The 26,307-nt window shown below is 41.0% G+C and overlaps 1 protein-coding gene and 1 long non-coding RNA gene across 3 annotated transcripts in view; one reads left to right on the top strand and one right to left on the bottom strand.

Annotated features, from left to right (window-relative positions):
- The window catches only part of DYRK2 (dual specificity tyrosine phosphorylation regulated kinase 2), a 39,554-nt gene extending 16,966 nt beyond the window's left edge, over window positions 1-22,588 (bottom strand). Inside the window, exons 1-3 of one of the 2 annotated variants that reach the window (XM_061416559.1) lie at window positions 22,503-22,588; window positions 10,209-10,284; window positions 1,961-2,076 (exon numbers count right to left, since the gene is read on the bottom strand). The gene's annotated coding sequence lies outside the window, so the exon portion shown is untranslated. The remainder of the gene's footprint in view (window positions 1-1,960; window positions 2,077-10,208; window positions 10,285-22,502) is intronic. The other variant, XM_061416560.1, reaches the window with a different exon arrangement.
- A 102-nt stretch (window positions 22,589-22,690) lies between these two features.
- Window positions 22,691-25,915, top strand: LOC133247578 (uncharacterized). The gene is made up of 2 exons (XR_009736433.1): window positions 22,691-22,996; window positions 25,672-25,915. It is a non-coding gene; the product is annotated as an uncharacterized LOC133247578 (long non-coding RNA).
- The last annotated feature ends 392 nt before the right edge of the window (window positions 25,916-26,307 follow it).

Consider the following 26,307-nt stretch of genomic DNA (forward strand, 5'->3'; position numbering starts at 1 on the left):
CACTATTTTAATTATAAATGCTATACCTTTCAAATCAAAGACCTAAAAATCTTATTCTTACTGACCTCTGAATTAGTATTTACAATTGCTTGGACTTCTCTCATTCTATTTTTTATTGATGGCTCCAACCTGTGTTAATGGCAAATATAGAAAGATGAACAAAAGCACTACCCGAGCTTTCAAGGAGAATGAACTAGGTGAATTCTAGGAGTTACCCTCAAACCTTATTATTCTAATGCATCATTACAAAATCACATTGCAAAATTACACTGCATTAATCTCTGTATAGAACCCTTTCACAAATACTATCGTATTTAATCGTCACAACTCATAGCCAGACCAGAGCTGTATTGATGTTAATAGTAACCACATCAGGGGCTCCACTCAGTAAGACTCTGCTCTTTGGTTCTTGCCCATTGTAAAAATGTCTACTGCTCTGAATGTTTACAAAATCCAGATTGAAATAACAGGTAGGCAGGGTGAGCGAGAAAGAAACTTTGGGGAATTCAGCCTGGTGTCTTGTAGAAGGGAGTTGATTCTTCACTAGGAAAAGTGCTGATCATAGAGAAAATTGGAAATGTACAAGAACATCGCTGGTTTCAAAACTTATTCACTCACTTAATATCTTTATCCCAGAAACATTTACAAAGAATTTAGTATGTGCTGGGCCTAGAGGACAGGATGAATCATCAGATGCAGTGGGAAAGGCTTCAGTCAGGCAGTCTGTTAGGACCTCATTCTTTTATTCAATGAAGCAATAAGCAGTAAGCACCTAACATATTTTTGACACTATTGATACTGGAGCTGTACATTTAAATAAAGAATCTTTGGCTCTGGCCATGGATATTAATAATCACAATCCAGTAGGGGAGATGAGATACTTAATGATGTGATGGGACAGAAATCAAGGCAGGCAGGAGGCACAGTGGTGGTCCATGGGAAGGAATCATGACTTCAGCTTAAGTGGTGACTGGCCTCAAAAGTGCTGTGATGTTAAAGATATGTGGGAGGTTGGCACTCAGACAAGCCAGGCTAGGACATTCTAGGCAGAAGAATAGGATGTGCAGTGGCACCAAATAGAAGAAAACATAGTGTCCTTTGGGAGAAGCATAAGCAATTCAGAACAGAGGAAGCTGGAAGTGGCAGGGAGAGAGAGTACTGCTATGTTCATAACGTTAGGGATACTGATGATACATTTGGGGTAAGAATGATCTGAAACTTTACTAGCTATGGAAATGTGAAAACAAAGTACAGTCTTTTAAAGCAACTAAGGTAATTCCTAAGAAAATGACTCATTTTGGATAATCTAGACCTGTCAGTTAGGCCTAACGCCCCTTAGAAGGGTAGCATTTACTGACGGTATCATCCCTGTGTCCATCACCAAGGTCCAGAACCATCTAAAGAAGAATATGAAGACCACATGGCCTGAAGTTCAGGTGTAGGGGGCATGGATGTCATAACCAAATGGCCACTGGTGTTTGCATTTGCCTCTGTGGCCACTGCTGGTATGGAAATCTGGAGGAAATGTCTGTACCACTAGAGAGCTGGTGATCTGAAGTGTCTAAGCAGGTTGGTGGTGTTCTGGTCATGGTACTTACAGAGCCAGTTTCCTTAGTCCTGGGAAAGGAGGATGCATTTGTCCCCTAGGTGAACTAGGTGTCTGGAAAGGCTAGGCATATTATCCAGCATTTCTTAGGGCTGGTTCATCTGCTTTTTTTCCAACTGCATCCTAAGGCCAGAGTTAATGTTAAAAAGAAGTAAGAAGAGAAAAGAGAAAGCTATATCCTGGATGTGGAGAGTGCTGTGCGGGGCCTCTACCTTTGATGCCACCAGGACAAGTGCCAGCAGAGTGGTGCCCAGTGTGTCCAGGAGCTTCAGAGGGATAGGAGGGCCATCACTAGGTAGGGCCCCCAGCAGCAGGCCCCTAGGCCAGGCATCCCCTGCCACTGGCTCAACTTACAGAGCACTCGCTAGTAGAGTCAGTCACCAGAAGACAGGATCACCAGGCCACACTGGGAGCTACCAGCCAGAAACAAGCTGATTCCAGGACGTCAGCAACCATGCAGGTCCTTGTACCTGGTAAGGAATGAGTAAATAAGAATAGTACAGCAACTCCAAGAGTGACTCTATCCTGGGAAGTCTGCTGTAAAAGAAACAGTGGTACAATTCTGCAAGCCAGAGAAGAGTAGGGGACAGGACCTGTAGTTCCAGCTCTTGGGATCTTTGGTGACACTCTAACCAAAAGTAATGCTATCTAGAAGCTGCTGCTGCTGCTGTCACTTCAGTCGTGTCCAACTCTGTGCGACCCCATAGACGGTAGTCCACCAGGCTCCTCTGTCCCTGGGATTCTCCAGGCAAGAATACTGGAGTGGGTTGCCATTTCCTTCTCCAGGAATCTGAAGCTAGGAAGGGGCTAGTGGGAAGGAGCGGGTGCCCAGGGCTGCAATGGGCACTGCTCCTGGCTTACCTTAGCACAGACTCAATAAAAACATTTAAATGGTGCACAGTTTAGCTTAGCCTAGGATGGGCTAAGGGTGAGCATCCACATTCAAACTTATAAACAATGAAAAGGGATTCCACTCCACTTTACTTCTACAAAAGACCTATAAGAGTACCTGCTTTCCCTAACAGAAAGAAATCCAAACAGGATTTTCATTTTTACAACAACAAAAAGAAAGCAAAAACAACACCCTTCAACATTTGTTTTGCAATGAGTTTTTAAAGGCATCACACAGCTCAAGGAACCAGAGTGATGCCACAAAATTCCTTCCCCTGAAACTGCATCTCAGCCCAAAGCTACCATTGCTTTGAACCTGTCTGCTTTATCTGGACTTATTCTGCTCCTTTGTTAGCAGGGTATGTCCTAAGGTCACTATTTCTCCACTTGATGCCATTTTGGCTTATGAAAGGTTTCAAAAGAATGCTGTACTTTGAATAGTGGGGGGGTGGGGAACTATATATGTATGTATATAATCAATTATCAGCTCCTACTACATGACAGGCATTGATCTTGGTATTTGGAACAAAGCAAAATAAGATCCTTGCTCCATAGGTCTTGTCTTCTGTTGCAAGGAGGATAACAAGTAATGGACAATACATATATCACATGTCAGAGAGTGGTAAATACTGTACAGAACATGATGTGAGGTAAGAGGGGACAGAGAAATGGGAGATGGTACTGTTTTACTGAGGATCATCAGTGAAGGCCTCTCTGATAAGACAACATTATAGCAGACTTGAAAGAAGTACAAAGCATGTGGAAATCTGCAGGCAAAGGGCCCAGCAGATGCACAGGCCCTGAAGTGGAAATATACTTGGGGCATAGCTAGAGGGCATATGGCTAGAGTAGTGGCAGGGGCAAGAGCTAGGAAGTCACAGGGTTGAGGTCAGAGGGACAGCTAAAGCCACATTAAGGAAACTGGATTTTACTTTGAGTTGGGAAAGTAAGGCTTAGATGCTTCAAAAGATAGCAAACCAAAAGTGGGAAATAGGGAGGAGGAGGTTCAAGAGAGAAGGGAGATTGCATATATATGTACGCATGTGTGCTAAGTCACTTAAGTTATGTCCGACTCATTGCAACTCTATGGACTGTAACCCACAAAGCTCCTATATCCATGGGATTCTCCAGGCAAGAACACTGGAGTGGGTTGCCATGCCCTCCTCTAAGGGACTTTCCCAACCCAGAGATCAAACCTGAACTTCTTACGTCTCCTGCACCGGAAGGTGGCTTCTTTACTACTAGCACCACCTATAATTATGTTATGTTGTTGTGTGGCAGATACCAACACAATATTGCAAAGCAATTATCCTCCAATTAAAAAAAAAAAAAAGGTGTGGGAGGTTAGAACCAGCCCTCTCCCCCTTTATTTTTCATACAATCTCAATGTATATGCATTTTGACACTTTTCCTATTTCACACTGAGCTAAGCACTGTGGAAGACAAAGACCAATCACAAGTCATGGTCTCTACCCTTTAAGTCTAGTTTGGGAGAAAACTTACACTCCAGGAAACTTTTCAACCCCACATAAAGACCACATGTTGCGTGTTTTACTTTTGCCCCTCAGATCCACTCTTTGCACCCTACTCTGTGCCACGGGGGGCTTTACAGACAGCATCAATGGGCTCTCATATCCACTGGCTTCCAGCTGGATTTAGCTGATGGAAAGTTCTGGCAAGAGACCCAAGGCTCAGGACAATGAGGTCAAGCTCTTGATCTTCCTGTCTTCCTGCCATGACAGCTTGTCACAGACAGGCCAGGTTCCTTGGCCTCAGCTCTTGTCCGATAGCCCTTTCCTACAGCTACAGCTTGGAATTCTCTAAACCATTCAGTTCCCTTGCCCTTTCAAGCCTACAGATGGTTAAGAGTTTCCTGAAGTTGCTAGCTCCATGCTGCTTCATTTTCCTTTGCTTATTTCTCTTTACCCAACCCATACTTTTGCACATAGTCTTTTAGCTAAACTCTGTGTCATGTTTTTTTCCACTGGGTCCTAAGTGATAATCGAGCTTCCCCAGCAAGCAAAGAAGGTAAGCAACAGGCTCAGCAGGTAAAGAATCTGCCAACAAATCAAGAGACACAGGAGACGCGGATTTGATCCCTGGGTCAGAAGATCCCCTGGAGGAGGAAATGGCAAACCACTCCAGTATTCTGGAGAATTCCATGGACAGAAGAGCCTGCAGACTACCAGTCTAAAGGATCACAAAGAGTCAGACATGATGAAGCAACTAAGCACACTTAAGTGATACAGAGGATAACATATATATAAGTCCTATATAGTATAGGTTATGGGATCTAGATATCATAGAACCTGCAAGGGCCAGAAGGATCTGGGTTTGTTGGAAAAGTCAATATAGGAATCTTGGAAAAGATAGAATTTGATCTTCGTATTCTAAATGGGCCTCATAAAATGGGCTGCTGCTGCTGCTGCTGCTGGTGCTAAGTCACTTCAGTTGTGTCCGACTCTGTGCGACCCCATAGACGGCAGCCCACCAGGGTCCTCCGTCCCTGGGATTCTCCAGGCAAGAACACTGGAGTGGGTTGCCATTTCCTTCTCCAATGCAGGAAAGTGAAAAATGAAAGTGAAGTCGCTTAGTCGTGTCCGACTCTCAGCGACCCCACGGACTGCAGCCCACCAGGCTCCTCCATCCATGGGATTTTCCAGGCAAGAGTACTGGAGTGGGGTGCCATAATGGGCAGGCTTCTCTTAAACAGAAGAAAAAGCACTCTGGGTCAGGGGAACAATGTTGGGGTAGGCAGAGAAGTGGGAATCAGCACTGGAGAAGCAAGAGCCCCTAGAGTAGAGAAGAGGACAGAAAATAAGATGGCGGACGGGAGAGTACGTGTGCCCAGGTCCCAGACTACAGTGGAAGCTGGACGGGAGAGTTTCTACTCGGTGTAGATGGAAACACGGGGCCACTGGAGATTTCCATGTTAAGCAAGAAATGGAGATCAATTTGGCTGGAGGGGGCTTCCCTGGTGGCTCATAGGGTAAAGAATCTGCCTGCAATGCAGGAAACCCAGGTTTGATCCCTGGGTGGGGAAGATTCCCTGGAGAAGAGAATGGCAACCCACTCCAGTATTCTTGCCTGATGAATTTGATGGACAAGAGGAGTCTGGTGGGTTATGGGATGGCAAAGAGTCAGACACACCTGAGTGACTAATTCTTTTCACTTTCACTAGAGCTCAAGAGAGAGGTCTTTGAAATGGGGAGAGGCCAGAAGTAATGGAGGGGGCAGATGGTTTCCTTGCTACATCTGGGTTTCAGAAGCAGACACAATTCTTAAAACTACTTATCTAGGAATTTTACAATAAAGCTCATTGAATGATCTGCTAAAAGTGAGACATAACTTAAAAAATGTTTGAACCCAAAAAGATTCTCCCATCATGCCGTTTCTCAGTTGTCTATAGAGAAGATTTACCAATCACTCAAGGAGAAAATAAGGTATTATAAATAAGAATAAATGGTGCTATCACTTCATGGCAAATAGATGGAGGAAAAGTGGAAACAGTGATAGATTTTATTTTGGGTGGGCTCCAAAATCACTGAGGATGGTGACTGCACTCATGAAATTAAAAGAAGCTTGCTCTTTGGAAGAAAAGCTATGACAAACCTAGAAAACGTATTAAAAAGCAGAGACGTCACTTTACCAGAAAAGATCTGTATAGTCGAAGCTATGGTCTTTCCAGTAGTCATATATGGATGTGGGAGTCAGACCATAAAAAAGGCTGAGCACCGAAGAATTGATGCTTTCGAACTTTGGTGCTAGGGAAGACTCTTGAGAGTCCCTTGGACTGTCAGGAGATCAAACCAGTCCATCCTAAAGTAAATCAACCATGAATACTCATTAGAAGGACTGATGCTAAAGCTGAAGCTCCAACACTTTGGCCACCTGATTGCGAATAGCCAACTCACTGGAAAAGACCCTAATGCTGTGAAAGATTGAAGACAGAAGGAGAAGAGGGTGACAGAGGATGAGATCGTTGGATGGAATCATGAATCCAATGGACATGAACTTGGACAAACTCCTGGAGATGGTGAGGGACAGGGTGGCGTGGCATGCTGCAGTCCATGGAATTGCAAAGAGTTGGACACAACTTGACTGAACAACAACAACAAGAGATTTGACAAGATCACCACCATGATGACCTCAACCTCATTATTACCAACAATAGCATTTTAAGCACACAATGAACTTTTAGGAGAACCCTCTCATGTTTATACGGTCATTCAGATCTCTGGTTATACTTGGTAACCAATAGCTCAAGGCAAGCATATGTAATAGGTGAGTAGAGTGAGAATTCCTTGGACAGAGGATTCTGGCGGGCTGTGGACCATGGGGTTGCAAAGAACTGGACGTGACGGAGTGACTAACACTTTCACACTTTCACTTTCAGAGTGAGATGAAAACAGCAAAGTGACACACCATGCCCAGAACCACCAGTAGGAGTAGAGGAGTAGAGGAGGTCAGAATTCAGTTTGGCTGATTATAATACAGTTTTTTTCTCCCACACCAACTTATTATAAAATTTCCTCCATTTCAGAGATGAAGGGATATATACTCCTTAAAGGGATGTATGCATGCCACATAAAGGACAAGTCTTAAAACATTGGGACTCTGGGGACAAATTTTTTATTGTGGCTTCCCCCAAGAATGATTTCAGTCTGGCCTTAATTAAAAACCAAAATTAAAGACTTAACTTCACCAGAGTCACAAAGTGTCCAAAGACAAGTAACTCATTTCTTCTTTATCTTATTTATAGCAAACCAGCCCTTTGCCTCAGGCAAATGGAAAAGAGGAGTCTATATTAGTTGAAGTCGGTCCTCTCAACCAACATGGCCTTCCCATGGTGGAATCTAGACCATGTAAAGTTCTTGGGGAATTTGCTCTTCATTTAATCATACATTTACATACATCTACACTTTTATTCAGGTTAAAGTCTGACTTAACAGTGCTCATGCTCATTAAGGTAGTATAAACAATCAGTGAATCAGCTAAGCCAGACCCACTTTCGTCTTCAATTACCTTGGCAAAAGCAAGACAAGTCATTTTTGGTGAGTAATTTGGGTAGTTGTTGTTAAATAGTCCTGGACAATTTTTTAACACTTTTATATTCCAAAATATCTTTGTTTGAAGAAAAGCCACTCTAAATATCACTATGGACAATTACACTGTGCTTGCTAGTTATCTCTAAGAACATGATAATGGACAAGGCCCTTTGTTCACATAGCGATGTTCTCTAACAAAGGTTTTGAAATACAGAAAATCTGAAGGCCAGTAAGCAAACACCTGCATTTAGCACATGTGCAGGTGAATGGGCCTTGATCATCTCCAGGTGGCATAAATAACAAAAATTAGCCAAGAGAAGATGAGCGACCAGTGGGCAGATAATAATGGATAAGAAGGAGAGAGGAGTTTGTGAAGTAAAAAGAGGATTGCTTTTGGAGAAAGAAAAAATAGTTTTCTCATGATCTGGAAGGAAGAAAAAAGAAGGTAGCGGGTAGGGTAGAGGGAGTAATGCTTTACAAGAACAGCAAAAGAGAACTAAATCATAATGAAAGTACCAGTAAGAATTAAGAGGGAAAAAAAAATGGGTGTGGGAAGAGAGCAAGAATGAGAGAGGAGAAGGGGGAGGAAACTTACAGAAAACTTTGTAAGGAAGAAGAGGGGCATGGTGAAACGTGTGAGGTGAGGCTGAACACAAGATAAAAGTGAGAAAACAAAACACAGGACTGCAGGAGAGCCAGAATGCTCAAATTGAATGATTTTCTAAAAATACGCACGGTTGTGCCTGTGGCTTACTTTACCTAAGGGTTCTTTCTGTTGCTTTGTCTGTCCCTTTCCATGTAGAGTTATCCGTGGTCCCCTCTCGCTGGAGTTTTTCCATTCCAGTGCTCTGATTTCCCTTCTTTCTCCTCTCCCACCAATGCTTTATCATCTTTCCTCTTTGCCTAATCCACAGCAAGTGAGGAACCTGCCAAATGTTTCATGTAATACATACACACTTATAGCAAAAAAAAAAAGTTCTCGATGGCTTTCTCCTGCAGCTTTGTGTCAAGTTCTGTGCGTGTGCAGTGTTTTGTCTGAACCATCTCCTTCAATTATCCTACAATTCAATGGAGGAGGTCTAGTATTATCCTGATTTTAGAGATGAGACTCGGGTCTCAGTGAGTTGTTAGTAATGGGCAGTGAACAGATTAGGATTCAGGGAAATCCAGAGCTCACTCTTCTCCATCCAGAACCGATTAAGAGGGAGATGGCATATAGTTCTCAGACTGCATACTGCTTGGGGCACGAAGGATGCCCACGGAGCTCCATCTGACCTAACAGTGTCACCTTCACTTCCCCGCTGGTATTTCTGTACTTCCCCTCAATAGCCGAGTAGTGGAAAAACAGAGAATTCCCCTCCATAGACGTCCCGCCATTAGTGTGCTCAACCTAAGCAGAAGCCAGGGCCGCTTCCTCTTTTGCTGTAGGTCCGTTTCCATGGTGCTGTTTCCCAGCTTGGCCTGGATTTTGTCTTCCCTTCCCTCAGCTGAACAGAACTGCTTCCTCTAACTACTGAGCTCTTAAGGCAGCACGTGGGAAATGATGAAGCAAGACCGAGGGGATTTAGGCAAAGAAATGAAGTATCAACTATAGGAACTAGTAGACAATTACCCATTTCTGATGTGATTCAGTCAAGTATCATGCTATTTGTAAATGAAAATGTTAAATAATAATCTCACTTAGTAGAGAAAGATTATCTAACACTAAGAACCTACTATCTTCTATTTCAGATCTTTGAAACAAGTGTTTACTAACATGGTATTTGGTGAGTTTTTCTTCATTGAGAAATAAAAAGTCAACATAATCTTTTACTGTAAGCATCCCTTTATCTAAAACTGTTGTGGACTGAGAACACAGATCTCATGAGATGACTAACATCCATAACCCAAGTATTTAATCAGAATAAAATAATATGCTGACCCTCTAAAAAGAAATAATATGCTCTAACCTGATAAGGCAAGGGAAAAGAGAAAAGACACCTCCCTTTCTTCCCTTTTTCGATAAAAGGAGTTTCGCATGAAGCTAACTGGTAGTAAAGGGTATCTAAAAGGTCCGTTTATGAAGAGTAAGTCAGGAGGAAGCACTAATATCCTGAAACCCTACAGGGTTTTACAAAGTGCCAAAGAAATCACTGAACAAACACATGGCTAGCAGGCATTTGCCCCAGAGTCTACAGCAGAGAACTTCCTTATTTGTGAGCAGGGTCTCATTTTCAACAGCAGCTTCTGACCTCAGGCTTACCCCTCCTTAGCCCTATGTCAGCAAATCTCTCCAAAGTTTGCCTAGGAAGACCTGCTCCATTTACAGGTAACTGACCAAGATAGATTTGTCAACTCGGAGCCAAGCTCTTCCACTTTGCTTTTTTTCTCCACAGTTTTCCATACATCTTTTCCATAGTCAGGAAAGTTTTCTTGAAGGCATCAGAGATTATACACAAAATTGGGGTTGGGTGAAATAAACTAAAATGGTCCTTCCTCTCTCTAAATTCTAAGCTCTTTTCTATTTTCATCTGGAGCAACAGATACGTAAAAAAAAAAAATCCCCCTAAAAACCCCAAAGCATTTTGATTTGTCACTGCATGGAGATTTGAAGTCTCTATCTGCACCCTCGCTCTCCTGGGAATTAGAGTTAGTGCTAGGCAGAATTAAGTGACACCTCACACCTCCAGTTCATATCCTTTCCAGACTTCTGGAGCCTCTGTCGTTTCTTCTTGCTCTTGCTGTCTCAGCTGCCTGCCCCTGTTGAGAACAGAAAAGAATTAAGTCATTCTCTCACATAACGTGTTAGCTAATAACTGTTTTAAGACATCACCCTGCTCTGGGGTATCTGCTTTCTCAATTATTTTAGTAAAAAGAATGAAGACTCCTGCCTGCCACCCCATCTATCTATATGAGTAGAAATGAAGCCACCATAGGGCAAGCGTCCCTAAAGAAAGTTTCCTGGAAGACAGAACTGTGCCCAGATCTTTTTCAAAGCACAGGGCCAGAATCCTGGTCTAGCTGTCTGCTTGGGTTAACCCAGCTTAGAGGACATCTGGATCCAAACCAAAGGAATTCAAGCATTCCTCTAAAGCTATTCACTCATCCAGTATGCTTGCTTTTTAATGGAAATTTCTATATTGAATGATGGAGAAAATGAGTTATAGGAAAGATTATGTAGACTGATCTTAATCATAATGAAAACTGCTCCCTCCATTTGTTCGTTCCAGTTAGAACCAGTCCTTTCCCACCAGCTATATAATTTCTGAAGCTGAGCATCCTCAAAAAATTATTTCACGAGAAGTTTGCAAAATGTCAACCTATTTTGGAAGCAGCAGGGCATGGCTGCCTCATTCTGCATTATACTTAATTTAATGTAGACTTTAATTTGAGGAGATTTATGCAAGAATAGTAACAAAAGTCAGTAACTTTTATTTTTAAAAACCCCCAAAAGGAATTATTTTTATTATATGATTACCTTATATGTATTCTTTATATTAGGATTTCATAGTGAAACAGAAACTCCAGGTCCTACACAAAAAAGAATGGGTTCTCCTGTGCAGGAGAAATGATTGTCATAACTATGTTGGAATTTAATGACTCAATTTAGTCAATAGTTAAAACTATTTGTATGTAAATAGCAGTGTTAGAAGTTGTGAAGTGGGGTCTAAAGACTGAAAGCAGCTTGCAGATACTGTTTTGTTTGGTTTGCATAGTGCCCTTTGGAAATGTGAACTAAAAGACAATATTTACAAATCAGGAGATTTCACATAAATATCTAGATGTCTGGCTTTTCTTAAAATCAGGTAAGATCTGACCGCTCTGTGCCCCCAGTCTTATATGACAACAAAGAGCCTTCCCCCCAACCCCCGCACCCCGGCAAGCTCCCTTTCGGAGGAAACCTGTGCCCAGCTGATGGATCACCTCAGTCCCCACCACTTCCTGTTATTGTGTATGTGTGCGCATGAGCGCAGGAGGCTGGCTTTACCCATTGACACTACCTGCCTTTCTCCAGAAGGCATTTGGTTTTCTAACCTCTACTTTAAGTTTTGTATTTCTTGAAATTTCCTCACTGCCGTTCCCTGTTGCTCCGAATTTCTCTCTTCTATTTCCATTTCTCACGCTCCATGTCTTGGTGCCATTGCCACCCCTGACAGAGGTCAGTCGCAATTGGAGTGTTCATGCTGAGAGCTTTCGAACTATTTTGTGCAAAAATACATATCTGGCACAGGAAACATTGTTTGCCCGTGTGCTTGAAAATCAAACCAATCTATACTTAGTACCAAAGAGCGTGGAAACACTTAAAACCACGGCCTATTTGAGATTGAACTGCAGTTAAACCTGCTCTCTTTTACCCTTTGGTGCCTGTTGCAGCTGCTGTTGGCAGAATTAGCTCTGTCTGGGAGTCTTTCTCGGAGAAGGCAATGGCACCCCACTCCAGTACTCTTGCCTGAAGAATCCCATGGACAGAGGAGCCTGGAAGGCTGCAGTCCATGGGGTTACTGAGGGTCAGACACGAGTGAATGACTTCACTTTCACTTTTCACTTCCATGCATTGGAGAAGGAAATGGCAACCCACTCCACTGTTCTCACCTGGAGAATCCCAGGGACGGGGGAGCCTGGTGGGCTGCCGTCTATGGGGTCGCACAGAGTCGTACACGACTGAAGTGACTTAGCAGCAGGAACTCTTTCTACTCATAAACATACAAATTATATTCTTCCTGTTAGTATTTTGCTTTCTCTGAAAGCAGTGTTGAGGTTCCAAATTTCTTCTAGAAGTTCACAAACATGTTTTATATCAAGTGGCAATTCATGTATGTCTCAGTAGTATAGAAACACGTAGCTGGAAGGACTATATTCAGGACACAGAAAAACCAGAAAGGCAACTGCATATTCCACACTGCTGCTTAGATAGCTAATAAATAGACATTTCAAACTTATTGTGTCTAATAGCATATGTCTAATTTCATCTCTCCAAACCTGTTTATCCCAGTGGGATTCCTATTCAGCAAATGGCAACTCCAGCCTTTCAGTTGTTCAGGCTAAAAGCCTTGGAGTCATTCTTGATTTCTCTCTTGTTCTTATATATACCTCACATTTCATCCATTTGCAAATCCTGTTGGTTGCACATCCAAAAATGTCCAGAATCCATCCATTCCTCACTGCTGCCATTAATATCAGCATAACCAAAGGCACTATCTCTCACTTGCTTTACAGAAGCAGGCTGTAACCTGGTCTCTCTTGTCCCCTTTAGTTCATTCTCTAAACAATAGCCATACCGTTCTTCTTAAACGTAAGATCGTGACACTCCTCATAACTCCCCAAATTTCCCATTTTCCAGACGAAAAGCCAAAATCCTTAGTGTAGTCCAGGTTACTATATGATTTACGTGCTGTCCCCTCATCCTTATGTCTCTAAACTTAGATCCTGTTCTTATACCCGGCCTTGCTTAGTTTGCTCCAGTCAGACTGATCCTGTTCCCATTCCTCAAATACACATGCCCCACCTCAGAGCTTTAGCGTCTCTGGGTCCTTTGCCTAGAATGTTCTTCCCTTAGGAAAACTCAACTCCTTGAGCTCAGTCATGTCTGACTCTCTGCGACCCCATGGACTGTAGCCCACAAGGCATCTCTGTCCATGGGATTCTCCAGGCAAAATACTGGAGTGGGTTGCCATTTCCTTCTCCAGGGGATCTTCCTGAACCACAGATTGAATTGTCTCCAACATTGCAGGGGAGATTCTTTACCATCTAAGCCACTAGGGAAGCCTCATCTCCTTGAGGTCTTTGCTAAACTTCCTCATGGTGAGGTCTTCCCTGACCAGTCTATTTAATGAATTTTCTGTCACATAGCACATTGCCCTCACTTGTTTTTTCTTTGTCTGCCTCTGCAACATATACACTCCATTATGTGTACACTGTGCAGTGTATACACTCCACAATGAGTGCTTTATGAGGGCAAGGACTTTTCCATTGCTCTTTTCAGTATCCAGGACAGTGCCTGAGACATAATAGTTCTCAATAAATATTTGATGAATGGATTAGGTAGGAATGCCATCCACTTTGTAATTATTCTATTTTCATCACTGAAGTATACAAAGAGGAATGCATGCTTCCGATCATGAGCATATTTCTGTGATCTTTAAATGAATGGAAACCAAAATAAAAAAGTTTATTTCTTATATGTTCTAGATATGAGCAGCAATTCTTGATTTATCAAAGTTAATCCCTCCTGCTGAATTCTAAACATGTGGAAACTTAAATATCTGATGAAAGGAAAATTTGCCATTTCAAGTGAAGTCAAGCTAAGGGGTTAAGGATTCCGGTTTTGATATTATTTTGACTCTTGTCAACTGCACTGAGGATCCCAGTGCTTTTTAAGTAAGGCCCTTTGGGGAGACATGCTTAGGCTATTATGTGGGGCATGGTTCTGGGTCTAAGGTCCACTCTGTTAATTCAGTGGCATCATTGATTGCTGTATTTGTTTTGCTCAATTAATTAAACAAGGAGACCATTATACCGAGTTTGTTCTAATGCCTCAGTAGCCCACATGCATAAAGAAACCAAAACCTTAGCCTGTCTATCCCTCAAGGTGAAGGTCTTGAAACCTGAGGACAACTCACACAAACAGGAAACTAGGCTTTCCCAAATAATGCAAATAGGTAAGCTACTGCCAATCAAATAAAGTACTTGCATACTTCCGCCTCAAAAAGCCTGTCCCCCCGCTCCTGTGGGCAGAGGGCTCCTAACAATTTTCAGTTGGGTACTGCTTGATTCAAATTGATTTTCACTCACATCAACTCTTAAAATTTTTCATAGGCTTCCATTTATCTTTTAACAGTTGTAACACCTTAATGTGTGTTAAGACCTTACAGCCATTGACAGTGAAAGTCGCTCAGTCGTGTCTGACTCTTTGCGATCCATGGACTATACAGTCCATGGAATTCTCCAGGCCAGAATACTGGAGTGGGTAGCCTTTCCCTTCTCCAGGGGATCGTCCCACCCCAGGATTGAAACCAGGTCTCCCGCACTGCAGGTGGATTCTTTACCAGCTGAGCCACAGTTCAGTTCAGTTCAGTTCAGTCGCTCAGTCGTGTCTGACTCTTTGCAACCCCATGAATCGCAGCACACCAGGCCTCCCTGTCCATCACCAACTCCCAGAGTTCACTCAAACTCACATCCATTGAGTTGGTGATGCCATCCAGCCATCTCATCCTCTGTCATCCCCTTTTCCTCCTGCCCCCAATCCCTCCCAGCATCAGAGTCTTTTCCAATGAGTCAACTCTTTGCATGAGCTGAGCCACAAGGGAAGCCCAAATACTGGAGTGGGTAGCTTATCCCTTCTCCAATGGATCTTCCCGACCCAGGAATTGAACCAGGGTCTCCTGCATTGCAGGCAGATTCTTTATCAACTGAGCTATCAGGGAAGCCTGTTAGGCTATATTATTTAAATGCATCATGCTTCCTCTGAACTTGAAAAAAATATAACTGCAGGAGAAAGACAAAAACAAAACACAACAGAGAAGCAGGAACAATTACAAAACAAAACAAAACAGACACAGATTGACCGTCTTAAAGTTTCTGACTTTTGTTTGTCAGGGTTAATTTTCCATGGCTGTGATCCTTGTTCATTGCATATGCCACTAAATAAGTTAAAACATGATGTGACCAACTATCCAATGCACCTATTAATTCTGGAATTGCCGTTCACCTATTTCAGGGGATTCTTTAATGCTGATTTTTATTCAAAGCACTGTGGGACAACCTAAGACTTGACAGATAATCATAGCTAATATTTACAAAACTCTCACCTTGTACGGGCACTGTTCCCTGGGCTTAAGCATATTCATTAATCGCAATGCTGTGAAGTAGAGACTGTCATACAAGAGGAAAAGGTTGTTCCCGACCTTCTTCTGGGTCAGAAAATTTAACTGACAAAGATTAATAGGTGAAAAGCATATTAAGTGTGACTGTATTTTTACATTATACATGGAAACTTTCATAAGATGTGAGGAAGTAATCAGAGCAGGAAGCTTTTATACATTTTAGACAAAGAAACAATAAATTTGTGAAGAACTAATAAGATAAAAGGCTTGGACTAGGGATAATAAGCAATGAAGAAGTAACTAGGAAGAATGAGTCTAGTTTAACAAAGTTTGCTTGTACCTGTTTCTTAGCCCCCTATTCCCTATCTCTGGTAATAAGAATGTCTTCCTTCCTCTTGGTACATGGAGGACATCTCTCATGTTGGAGTTTTACAATCAGTTTCAGGGAAGAAGGGCAAGAGTGAGGAGGTCAGAGTGACCTTCCTGCTTCTGCTGTGTTTTAAATTCCTTCAGTGTAAGAAATTTAACATGTCAAGGTGGCATATTTTGTGTAGTGTCTCTTAAAACCCCACTGTTATTATCGCCATTTTACAGATGAGGAGACTGAGTCAAAAAGAGGTTAAGTAATTTGACCTAAGGTCACAAATCTAGTTAGTTGCAACACTTGGTTTGGACCCACGTAGTCTGGTTCTAGAGCTCATTCTCTTACCCATGGCTATAAAAAAGGGAAATAATACTGTAATATAATAAAAGGCTTCCCAGGTGGCACAGTGGTAAAAAATCCACCTGCCAATGCAGAAGACACAAGAGACGTGGGTTCAATCCCTGGGTCAGGAAGATCCCCTGGAGTGGGAAATGGCAACCTGCTCCAATGTTCTTGCCTGGAGAATCCCATGGACAGAGCGGCCTGGCAGGCTACAGTCCATAGCGTCACAGAGTCAGACACGACTGAGTACATACACATAATAAAAAATATATCTGGTCTTTGTCCCCAGTTTCTGGCAGATCTCCTAAAATCTTTGAAATTTCCTGAGAGATAGGAGTGTCTTTTACTATTCACGAGGAACCCCTTTGGAGCACATCTGAGTACATATTAGTGAAGCGGCTTAAACTTCGTCTTCTAGATAGTCTCAGAAAAGGGCTGTCACCGGAAAGAACAAATGATCAGAGGGTTGGAACTTTCAGAACCACCCACCGACGTCTGAGAATTAGGAGAGAGGGGGCTGAAGATTAAACTCTTAATCTGTGGGATTTGAGTTAAATTGGTAGGACACCCAGAATCTGCTGAGAATTGGAGAACTAACTTGGTGGTATTGGAAAACATGCCAGAAATACGAAACCAGAACTCAAATATTGACAATGAGATAAGAATCCTCACTGAGAGTTATTCAAAGTCTTATTCATAAGTTCTGATGGAGGTACCTGATAAAATCTCTTTCTTGCAGAATCACTAGCACTGTTTTGAGTTTGACAAAATTTGAACACATATATTTAATCAAGGATGTAAAACTCTAACCTCAATCAATATAACCTCTTCTGGAAATGCTTTTTACCTCCCCACAATCCTCAACTCTCTGATATGAAATCATGAAAGTGATTAGAGATCATTTAACATCAGAAAGGTGGAATAAGTTTACAGAAGGATATTCTGCCCCAGAGATTCTTTTTATTGAGGCCCCTACCAGGAGTCTCAGGACACCATTGGCTATTTGGAGAGTGTAGCAGGGAAGGGTAACTCTTGACACTTCAGCTATACTCATGGTAGGGTGTAACACCAATGACAGGATGGTTAGCCTTCCCAGTCAGATAAGGCCAGGAGCTTATAGAGAATGTAACTTTGCCTCTTTGTAAATTCTAGTCACGTGTATCAAACATACTTTCAGAACACATGTCAGCTTGCTTCTGTTGCACATTTCTGAAGCAACAACAAAGTTTTCTGACGTTGAAAGTTGTAAATGTATTCCTTCTCAGTCAGCTTTTTGAACATTTAGTTTTTAATTTTAGGACATAAAGAAAACTGAATTTAACTTATTTAATAATAGTAAAATTAATTAAAAGGAAAATAATTCATTTAAACTAAAATTTTTTTATATCTTTTCCATATTGTAATTAACTTTGGAAAAACAAAGTTTTTTCAATACCTCTTATTCTTATGCTTAAGACATGGTTTACCAATACAGTTTAAAATTTCTTTCCTTAGGCATACCTTTTAATTTCCCCCCAAGCACAAAGAAAAAGCATTTCGATTATTGTAAGCGTTTGATAAAATGCTTGTTTAACACACTTTGAGAATCAGAAGACAGTGTGCTCTTTCTAAGAGGTAAATCTGGTCATGTTACACTCTGTTTCAATGTTTCCATGACTCCCTACCACTCTATCATTCCGGACCTTTGAACATCCTGCCTCCTTCATCTAGAATGCCTTCTGCACACTATGCCCTTCATCCAGCCTCCTCCTGCCTCAGCTCTCAGTCTGATGATCTGTCTTCCTGAACGCCCCCCACCCCCGGTTGGACCGGGTTGGGTGCCCCTGCCATGTGCGGCTAGTCTACACATTCACTGATGATAGAGATTATATTTTCTCTTCCTTGTATTGCTGGGACCTAGGACAGTGCCAATACATAGTCTGACAGATGACTATTTGTAGAATCAACAAGTCAACAACATTAATCTATATCATCAAAAAGTTGATATGAGACTAAGGTAGATCATGGATACCCAGACAAATGCTGTCCACAGCATACTCTCTGTACTTTCCTTTAAAAATGTTTTTAATTCATTCCACAAATAATATTTGAATGCCAATTTCCAGGTACTACTCTAGGTCCTTGGGATATACGTTGGTGAACAAAACAAGGATCTCTACCCAGCTGGAACTTAATATTCTAACAAGGAGAGTGACACCAGACATAACAAATAAGTTAGGTGATAATTTTTATGAGGAGAAAATGTAGAGCAGGGCAAGGGGGTTCAGATATGTGAGGACAGGGTACAGCTTGTAACTTTAAATAAGGGAGTTAGATAGGCCTCGTCAAGAGGCAGTCATCTGAGCAAGTATTAGAGTAAGCAAGTATTTGCACATGGATGTTGAGGGGAATGGAGTCGCAAAGAGTCGGAAACGACTGAGCGACTTCACTTTCACGTTTCACTTTCATGCATTGGAGAAGGAAATGGCAACCCACTCCAGTGTTCTTGCCTGGAGAATCCCAGGGACGGCGGAGCCTGGTGGGCTGCCGTCTATGGGGTTGCACAGAGTCGGACATGACTGTATCGACTTAGCAGCAGCAGTTGAGGGGAAGAAAATTTAGACACAGAACAGCTAATGCAAAGGCCAGATCTGGAGTAGGAGTTTGCTCAGCTTATTCCAGGAACAGCCCGGAGGCCAGAAGGGTTGGAGCAGAGTGAATGAAAGGGATGAAGGGGAAGGGTGAGGCAGAGAGGAGGGATCAGAGGTAGGCACTAGGTGTATAGGACCTGAGATCTGTTCTGAATCAAACGGAGGGCCTGGAGGAGTGGCACGCTTTGCCTTACATTTTGAGTCCATAAGCCCTATGTGGGAAATTAGCTCTATTTTTATAAATAAGAAAATTATCTTTCTTAATTGATAGTTTCCGCTTTCATTTTCTTGTGCAGCCAATTCTGTACCAAAGAAAAGCTTCCTCCTGTATGTCTGAGTCTTATCCAGTATTTCCTAGCCAAGTGATCTTGGTGCACAGGAATGTTATGACCTGTGGCTAGAGTTTTTTCAGAATTCACAGCCAAGTTGATTTTTAGGATGTTTTAAGATGGAATATAAAAAATGTGATTTTAATTCTGATTTTTAAATATTATTTCAAAATAAGGAGTGGTCAGTCAGTTAGTTCAGTCGCTCAGTCGTGTCTGACTCTTTGTGACCCCATAAATTGCAGCACACCAGGCCTCCCTGTCCATCACCAACTCCCAGAGTTCACTCAAACTCATGTCCATCGAGTTGGTGATGCCATCCAGCCATCTCATCCTCTGTCATTCCCTTCTCCTCCTGCCCCCAATCCCTCCCAGCATCAGGGTCTTTTCCAATGAGTCAACTCTTCCCATGAGGTGGCCAAAGTACTGGAATTTCAGCTTTAGCATCATTCTTTCCAATGAATACCCAGGACTGCTCTCCTTTAGAACGGACTGGTTGGATCTCCTCGCAGTCCAAGGGACTCTCTTATATGAAGGAGCAGATTAATGATGTGGTATGAGAATTGATCATTATAGCTACACAATTGTCCTGCAGAATGTTATAGTATCATTGAATCAAATGCTCTGTGTGAACCTTAGGAACAAAGCCAACATTAGAGAAACCTCACTTCCAGATTCTAGTGTTTTTACCACATCAAAAGAAAATGTATTTTCTAGGAACTGGTCCTAGACATGTTTTGTTACCAGTCCAAAGGAAAAGCCACATAAAGAGTATTTCCAAAATGCACTAGAGAAGGTATTTTATAGAAGATAAGTAGATAATAAATCTGACAAAAACTGTTTAGCTACAAAAAAAATGCAAAATCTTTAGCTGCAAAAAAAAAAAAAAAGGGGCAAAAAATGAGGTACTTAAATGACTTTTGAGGGGAAAAAAGGAGAATATTAGAATATTCAGATGAGAATATAGAAAGTTAGTGAAACACATTCTCAGACTATTTGGGAGTGAGAACATCTCTGTTCTCATTGCTGGTGAACAGAAAGCAATGTGATACTGTGGATTATAAATCTGAAAAGGTATCATATTTTTTGGCCTTGTACTCCTGGGAAAGTTTGTTTAGGAAATAATGCAACAAAAAAGTCAAATTGCAGTTTTAGAGAGAAATTATATATATATATATATATATGAAGTGAAGTGAAGTCGCTCAGTCGTGTCTGACTCTTTGCAACCCTGTGGACTGTAGCCCACCAGGCTCCTCCATCCATGGGATTCTCCAGGCAAGAATACTGGAGTGGGTTGCCATTTCCTTCTCTAGGGGATCTTCCTGACCAGGGATTGAACCCAGGTCTCCCACATTGCAGACAGATGCTTTAACCTCTGAGCCACCAGGGAAGCCCTATATATATATATATATATTCCAAAGAAAAGAGTTAAATAACACTTTATCCATATTAAGAAGTGTTATACAACTTTAAATATTTTATGAAAAATTAATGATATTTATAATGATAAGTTTGCAGCATGAAATAAAGTTCAGACACATGGCCTGAGCATATAATAAAGTATGATAGCAATAAAACCTTAGTGGAAATACATTAAACTATTAATAGTCATTATTTTTAAATGGTGATGTCATGGAGGGGTATTTTTTCTTATATTTCTGTTCACAGCATTGATAATAAATATTTATGTGTAATATTTCTAACACTTTTCTACACTTATCTGTTTTACTATAAATTATATATTTTAATGTACAAATCTGTTTAATTTTTTGCACATAAACCTTTAAGAGTATTTTAGAATAAGATAAAACTATTTTCAAAGTGTGCTTGCTCAGTCGCTTCAGCCATGTCTGACTCTTTGTGACACTATGGACTGTAGAGCCCACCAGGCTCCTCTGTCCATGGGGATTCTCCAGGCAAGAATACTGGAGGGGGTTGCCATGCCCTCTTCCAGGAAAACTTTTCAACCTGGGGATTGAACACATGTCTCCTGTAATGCAGGTGTTTTCTTTACCACTGAGCCACTTTTTTTAATTAAAAAAAAATTAAAATCTTTTGATCTAGTCAGTGGTATAATATGAATACAAGCATATAGGATATATCAGAAGATCTTCATTGAAGACTCTTATAAATTTTCTAGTGTCAAACCATTAACTTGCTATCAATCTGAGTAAAATGAATTAATGACAGTCTATTTGATGCTAACTAGGATATGTTGGGCTTCCCTGGTGACACAGACAGTAGGGTATGTTAACATTTACCAAATTATTAATGAAACTGGCTTTATGGAGATTTTGATAGGTCAAACCTTAAAGTACTACCATAGATGCACAGGGTAAATATTTCATATAAATGTATGTAAATATTTCATGTAAAAATCAACAAGACAAGGAATGTTTGTGTAAGAATGTAAACTCTATATACCTACAGTGTCCTTGTAGGAAGTGTGGAAGAAAAGCTGATGCAAATTTGCAACTCTTGATGAATGCGTTAAAACCTCTATACAGACATTACAGACAGAAGAGCATCATTGTTTGCTAGTTTGATATTTCACTCTGCTAGTTCTGTTCAGTGACAGCTCACATTAATGTCAGGCTTGATAAAGAAATCATTGCCTTTCTTTTTGGCGAACAAGGCTTGTTAGTTTTTCAAAGGCAAGCCATTTAACTTTCTTACTAGTAAGAATGGGTATCAATTATTTTAAAAACATAGTTTTTTTTTTTTTTTTAATGAAGTCTTTGCTCTTGAAATGCTGGGAAAATCAGCATTTTTAGAGTGACGTTCCATTGTAAGGCAGTTGGGCTTAATGAATTCAAATTTTGAGATGTTTTCTTTCTTCTGAAAGTCCTCATGGCATAGTTGGCTCACTTTTCTACACCTTTGTGGTCTCAATTTTCCCAAACCTCCCTCCAAAACAAGTTAAGCATGTGGGCATTCAAACTAGTTTTCCAACAAAGTGTATTTTCCCTCCAGATTCAAGGCCTGGTGATTACAATGGTGGGAATTCTGAATATTGTCCTGACACAAAGCCACCCTAACACTTCTGGGACTTAACTCTTAGTTCCCCAGAAAGGCAGGTTCCTAGAAGAGCTCACCGAGTTCATCCAGGTGAGCCGCTCTTTCCTCCAAAGCTTGCTTCTCACTGTGCTTCACCCTTTTGGTGCTTTTAAATATTTTGTTGGAAATCCTTCTCCCAAGAGTTGGAACCCTTGATACAAACTTGTTATGGTAGTCCCCAGTTTTCAGTTTAGTGGGAGTGCACATTAGGTTTTTTACCGATGGTCACATAGATATTTCTGCTCCTTCATTTGAGCAATGAAAGCCATGGTATGAACCTGACACCAGCTCTAGCAAAACACTGCATTTTATGACCCCTCAGTCATAAAAAGACACAGTACCATCACAATTTAATACCCAAAATTAGGGGGAGGATGGGAGGTCTTCATCCTCCCATGCTGACTTAAATTCCTTACTTAGCTTGGCAATCACTTACTTTCCTAGATTTCTTTCGAGTCAGTCCATAACAGACTTAGTAGAACATGAGCCAGCTGCCCTGTGGGTGAGTTTGGAAGCTGATCCTTTAGCCCCGGTTAAGCCTCAGATCTGCAGCCCCCGCTGACAGGGGGATTGCTTAGTGACATGCTAACATTCTAAACTGCCTTTTAGAATTGCCAGGTCTGCATTCAAGGGGGCAACTTGGTGTCACCGTGGCCACCTTGATCTCCCATAGAGAACAGCTCGTCATGAGAAACCATTATGGAAATATTCCAGAAAAGCTTACTTCTCCATTTACCCACAGGGAAGAGTGGGAAGAAGATCTGAGCTTTAACCTTGAACATTTAGGATGGGAGGAGCTAGTCTCAATATTACTTCTAAATTTCCTCAAACAGTGGGTGTTCTATGCCAGGAAAGTGTCTGCCATTCACTGAATCATCATCTTGGAACACCTCTCTTTTTCAAACTCTATTTTAGTCCATTTTTTATTTGGTAAGGAATCAAGATACTCGGTGGAATCGTTACTCAGTCTCCTGAAATGTATGGTTTTGATTCCTAGGTGTTCTGCTTGTGTTTACCTGATGTTACCCTCCAGCTAATCCAGAGATACAGTCATTTTTATATTATTTATACATGTGACACACGTACTTTAGAGATTTTCATACTGAGCATATAAACCTTTTAAATTTTTAAATCTTGTAATTTATGGCAGTTTTATAGAAATCTGACAGTTAAAGCTGGATAAAGAACCACAATGGTGTGGGTGAGTAAAGAAGTTATTTAGGGGGAAGAGATGACCTTGAGGAATATTGTGAGATACACCCAGGGTTCCTTCTGAGGACTGACAATTTACCATCCGTCCCCCAATTCTTGCCTCTTCCTCTGTGTATCTGTGATGAATCATTACCCAAATAAACCGGACTAGCTACTTCATCGCAAAGCTCTGGGTGTTCGGTTATTAATAAACTCCTTTATGCAGTAGATAAGAACTGAGGCTTAAAATAAGATGCCTAGCTTAAAGTTATACAACTCATAATGGCAAACACAGAGCTTAAAAACAGGTTTTCTGGTTTAAGATTCCATACTCTTCTATATGCCAGTGATGCCTAAACTAACATTGGTTTTTATCTTTGTAAAATGATCTGTAATTAAGGAATAATTTGCTTTGTATCTTTTTAAAATTGAGAATGTTTCTAGCTATTATTAGCAACATCTGCATAGAGGGTCTGCTAACCTCTCTTCGAGAGTCACTGTGAAGGTAGAATGTGATGAGGTCTCTAAGTCCCCAGCATGGTATCTGGGCAGTACGAGCTCCTTGCCCATGCAGTTCTTACCCTTCTGAGCTTACCTGCCTGAGTAGGCACCCGATGACCACCCCTGGGATCTCAGGACAAAATTTCATTACACTGTTATTTCAATGTAAAGCTAAGCAAAACTAAGTTTTTCCCCCCTAAAACCTTTCCCATTGAATGTAGAATTTCTGTTTTAATATCAGAACTAGTTTTATTAACCTCTTCTCAGTTACTATTTTCCTAGTTGCCTTACAATCCCAGTTATGAACCCACAGAGCATGTCTTTCCTTTTGTAGTAATCTGGAATCCTCTGGTTCAAAGGGTATGTAAATTAACTGACTGTTAAGACTTTGGTCTTAATCATTAATATGCCATCCTTTCCTTGGGTATATTTTCCTTTCAAAAAGAAGAACCAAGAGAAAGAAATATTTAACACAAAGGACTCCCTTGTGGCTCAGCTGCTAAAGAACCCACCTGCCAATGCAGGAGATGCAAGAGTCTGGGGTTCAATCCCTGGACCAAGAAGATTCCCTGGAGAAGGAAAGCCACCCACTCCAGTGTTCTTGTCTGGAAAATTCCATGGATAGAGGAGCCTGGAGGACTACAGTCCACAGGGTCGCAGAGAGTTAAACACAACTGAGCACGCATGCAATTGGATAAGTACTGGTGGGATTTCCAATAATGTATGAAATAGCAGTTGTAGAGATTGGAGGAAAGGAAAATGTTTTAAGCCCTCAAAAGATCCTAAGACAAGTCAACTTTCTTCTTTTTTATATATAGATGATCTTTTTAATAATAATTGGAACAGGTTCACAGAATGAGATAAAATGTTACCTTTTCTCCTCAGCTTGAAATGTTGCCCCAGAGTCAACAATATAAAAGCATCATGATGGGAAGCCAAGGCTGTGGGCTCAGACAAATCTAGATTCAAATTCTTAGCCACATACAAGCCATGTGTCCTTTGACACGTTGCAAATCGATCCTCAATTTCTCCCTCTGAAAATACAGGTAGCTCTTTGGCAGAGTGATTGCAGGATTTAATGAACCAATACAGGTAATACATAAGCCCTACCTAGCACTTTGCCTTCTGTATATCATTTCTACTCCATCCCTGTAGTATTAAAGTGTCCTTACAAATCCCTTTCTTTCTCCTCTCCAGATAAATGCTGTGGTTTCTTGGATTTATTTCTTAAAACCAGAGAAATTTCTAGGAATTGGCAGCAGTTAGGAACATGGGGAATGATTTAGAAGCTCCCCTAAGAAGTCAGAGAAAGCAATTCCACGGTAGAGATATTCTTCTGCATCCACAAAAGTTTATTTACTATTCAAAAGACTACACGGGTTAAAAAAAAAAGAAGATTCATTAGATCCGAATCTCTGCTCTCTTTTCCAGGATCTAAATTAGATGTCCTCACAGTTACCTGCGTGCTGCCCAAGCTGCCAAAACTTGAAATTTACAACCCCCTTGACTTTGTGTTTCAGGAAATTTGATTTTGCGATTTAATTTTAGAATAACAAATAGTCCTCCACAGAGAGTCTCAAATATTCCTGTTTCTCAAGGAATTACAATTTCTGAGTTTCTCTATGAAAATCTAAATATATAATCTTCTATTTCTGTTTTTTTTTTTTTTTTTGCAGGAAAGGGGATAAATCACTCAATATATAAATTCTATGAGAATCAACACTACAATCTTGTGCAGAATCATCATTTATTGAATAATTCTCCAATAAGGCAAAATATACTAAAGTACTCTGTAAAGTCTCGGTGATATTTATAAAGGCCAAAATAAATCTGTAAAACATATGTACATAGACATATTTTTATTTTTAACTGGTCTAAAATAAAACTGTCTTCCTTATCTGAACTTTTCACAGAAGCCATACTGATCGTCTGAGGCTAACAACCACCTGAATGATTATTTCATCAACAACTCAGTGCTTGGCCCTGCCCTCTGCTCAGAAAACAGCATCAAGCTCAGCTTTGGACACGGTTAAGCCTGTATACGTGCTTTTGTATAGTTTCATCTTTTCCTTGCTCTCAATTCAAGAGTGAGATCTTATTCCCTGGTTTCAACATCATCTGTCCTTTATTTTGGAATTAAAAAAAAATACAAGTTAAGCAATATGTGATTTCCTATGCCACAAAGTCAAAGACCCACATATTTTTCCTGGTAGAACTCCTGACATTCAAGATGTTTAGAAACCTTTAGATTTACTGATAAATTTTTTTAATTGGAGGATAGTTGCTTCACATTGTGGTGGTGGTCTCTGCCATATATCAGCATGTATCAGTCATAATTATATATATCTATATCTCCTGCATCTTGTGCTTTCTTTCCCACACCCTCGATTGTCACACAGGCCAGGCTGGGTACTGATAGAATTTAAATTCCGTTTTCTCCAGGTTTCTCCTGGAACTTACATTCTGTGCTGGGGATTTAAGCTCTCTACTGTGTTGTTTTTCTGGTGTGACTCATTCATTTCACAAGTAACCCTCTTGTCTCTGCAACA

The sequence above is a fragment of the Bos javanicus genome, chromosome 5 (assembly GCF_032452875.1).
Source record: "Bos javanicus breed banteng chromosome 5, ARS-OSU_banteng_1.0, whole genome shotgun sequence".
Classification (NCBI taxonomy): domain Eukaryota; kingdom Metazoa; phylum Chordata; class Mammalia; order Artiodactyla; family Bovidae; genus Bos; species Bos javanicus.